Below are 3,294 nucleotides of genomic sequence, written 5' to 3'. Positions count from 1 at the left end.
TCACTCTCCAGCTTCAGATGCTGGAGAGAAGCTGATGAAGCAGATCTGTGCTTCATCAGCTTCTTCAGGGGGGTCCTAGGTGACAGGGGTCTTGGAGACCCCTGATGTCTCCATAAAGAGGACCGGTCACATATTTTGCTATCACATAAGGGAGTTAGAAAACCCCCCTATGTGATAGCAATAAAGTTAAGTGGAAAAAAAAATAGGAAAAAAAATTAGGTTTCCCCCAAAAAAATTTAGTTACAAATAAAAAAGAATAAAACATTTTTTTAAAGTCCCCCCCACATACATACATACACGCATGCAAACAGGCGTCGGGTGCTCATACGTGTGAAAACGACGATTTCGCCCATTACGCCGCACAAGTTACATATCGCCGTCGGAATGAGAGCAATAATTGTAGGGCTATCAATCACTGATAACACTAAACTGATGAGCGGTAAAAGCTTTTAAAGCGTCACCTATGGTCAATTTTGGGCATGGTAGTTTTTTTCGATTTCGCGGGTGCGCGCAATTTTAAAGCATGACATGTTTGGTGTCTATTTACCCGACGTGACCCCGCTTTTTATATTTTACCAAAAATATGGGTAATAAATGTGTGTAGTTACTAGGGGTGTGGTCACTAAAGGGTGTGGCCACTGAGGGGTGTGGTCACTGAGGGGCGCTGTAAAGCTTTCTCGCACAGGGCGCCTAAAGACCTAAGGCCGGCCCTGATGGTATGTCCCTCTGTGTCTCACATCCTATACACAGTTTTCAGAGGTGATGACTCAAGGACCTTAGACCATTGCAGCAGAGAGGGAGAGAGACTCCTGGCTCCAAGAGGAAGCCGGCTCCGAGGATCAGACGAGCATAACGTTATTTTTGCACCTAGACACAAATTAGCACTTCACCTTTGCAGTGCGGGGTAGCTTTACTGCAAGGGTTAAGAAAAAGTTTGCCTGGAGTTCTTCTTTAAGTATAAAGATTTGTGTATTCTCTAGGGCTCAGAGTACCACCAGCTATAGAGGACTATAGCGGGAGGACTATTGCTGGGATTTGTTGTATTCCTCTATAGATGTTGATATTCTGCATTGCGCTGTATAATGTACTATTGCTGGGATTTGTTGTATTCCTCTATAGCTGTTGATATTCTGCATTGCGCTGTATAATGTACTATTGCTGGGATTTGTAGTCCTCTATAGCCGGTGCCATTCTGCATTGATTGCTGTATAATTTTACACTTTCCTTTTCACTATATTGCACACCACACTATTTTTTATTTTTTACTTCCACCGCTCCAAGCTTGCTTCTGTGATGGAGTGCAATCTCAATACAAACTAGTAGTCCATCACTGGAGCCATTTTTTTAAATTTATTTTATTGTTTATCCGATTAACCGATTAATCGAACTTAATAATCGGCTAACTAATCGATTTTGAAAATAATCGTTAGCTGCAGCTCTAGTATTCTCCACTAGAGGGAGCTCTCATTGGTTTAGCGCAATTTACTTTGTCTTTCTCTAATTCCTCATTTAGATGGGCAGCAGACTCCATCGCCCAGTGATCACCCAGTGGAGCAGCTGTTGCCTGGCATTCAGGAGCTGATACTGCCCCCTTATGAATGGAGGAGGGTTTTTCATTGAACAGACATTTGGCACATGGTTGCAGCACGGTCCTATTCAACTCAATGGTCACATTAGGCAGGTGCCACTGCCTGCCATATTCTGGCATGCTGTATAATGGCTGCCGCACTACAAAGCAAAGCATCGCTGCGGCGGCAATGTGCAGCATTATGCAGCTAATGCTGCTAACATTACAGTGGGCGGCTGGGGAGCAGTAAAACTGCAGATCGACGGCCTGATTTTACTGCCCCTCAGCCCGCCTGTCTAAATGAGGCCTAAAGCAGCATTTCTCAACCTTTCTACCCCAGGAAAGCTCATGGAACCCCTACAAAAACTGTTATCTACTTACTGTACTTACTGTTATGTACTTACTGTACATTACCAAGATCAGTACGTTATTGATAAGCTATAATAAGAAAAGGATAAAGAATGGTGTGTACTTAGAAGATGAAATCCAAGAAGGATCATTTTTAACACCAATCTGCTCTATATGAAAAATAATTATGTCCAGAAGGAGGACAGACTCCCTTACATTAGTGGGCAGAAGAGAAATGCTTCCATGCATTGGTGTTCAGGGATGGGTTCTCTTACATTGGAGGTTATTGGGAGTGTTGTCTCCTTACATTGGTGGTCAGTGGAAAAATACTTCCTTACATTGGTGTTCATTGATGGGTGGTCAGTGGGAGAGGTGTCTCCTTACATTGGTGGTCAGTGGGAGAGGCGTCCCCATACATTGGTGGTCAGTGGACGAGGTGTCTCCTTACATTGGTGGTCAGTGGGAGAGGTGTCCCATTATATTGGTGGTCAGTGGAGGAGGTGTCCCTTAAATTGGTGGTCAGTGGTAGAGGTGTCCCCTTACATTGGTGGTCAGTGGAAGAGGTCTTCCCTTACATTGGTGGTCAGTGGGAGAGGTGCCCCCTTACATTGGTGGTCAGTGGGAGAGGTGTCCTCTTACATTGGTGGTCAGTGGGAGAGGTGTCCCCTTACATTGGTGGTCAGTGGGAGAGGTGCCCCCTTACATTGGTGGTCAGTGGGAGAGGTGTCCCCTTAGATTGGTGGCCAGTGGGAGAGGTGTCCCCTTACATTGGTGGTCAGTGGGGGAGGCATTCCCTTACATTGGTGGTCAGTGGGAGAGGTGTCCCCTTACGTTGGTGGTCAGTGGTAGAGGTGTCCCCTTACGTTGGTGGTCAGTGGCAGAGGTGTCCCCTTACGTTGGTGGTCAGTGGAAGAGGTCTTCCCTTACGTTGGTGGTCAGTGGGAGAGGTGTCCCCTTACATTGGTGGTCAGTGGGGGAGGCATTCCCTTACATTGGTAATCAGTGGGAGAGGTGTCCCCTTACAGTGGTGATCAGTAAGAGAGGTGTCCTCTTACATTGGTGATCAGTAGGAGAGGTGTCCCCTTACGCTTTTGGTCAGTGGGAGAGGTGTCCCCTTACGTTGGTGGTCAGTGGAAGAGGTGTCCCCTTACATTGGTGATCAGTAAGAGAGGTGTCCCCTTACATTGGTGATCAGTGGGGGAGGTGTCCCCTTACATTATGATCAGTCTGAGAAGTTCATCCTTACAACTATGTCCAGTTATAAGAAGAATGCCCTTTACAGTGGTGGTCGGTGTAAAGAATGCCATCCTTACAGGCAACTAGGAAGTTAATTGGTGTCAAGTTGCCAGCTTTGGCCAATGTCATTGTGTTTGGAATTT

General features: G+C 46.0%; 1 protein-coding gene across 1 annotated transcript in view; it reads left to right on the top strand.

Annotated features, from left to right (window-relative positions):
• EFHB (EF-hand domain family member B) overlaps nt 1–3,294 on the top strand; it is a 34,448-nt gene that overhangs the window by 924 nt on the left and 30,230 nt on the right. The gene's annotated exons all lie outside the window — the stretch shown is intronic.

Source organism: Nanorana parkeri, unplaced genomic scaffold (assembly GCF_000935625.1).
Source record: "Nanorana parkeri isolate BGI_ZX_2015 unplaced genomic scaffold, ASM93562v1 scaffold1313, whole genome shotgun sequence".
NCBI lineage: Eukaryota > Metazoa > Chordata > Amphibia > Anura > Dicroglossidae > Nanorana > Nanorana parkeri.
Note: the sequence above shows the minus strand (reverse complement) of the source record. Positions and strands in the feature narration are given on the sequence as shown.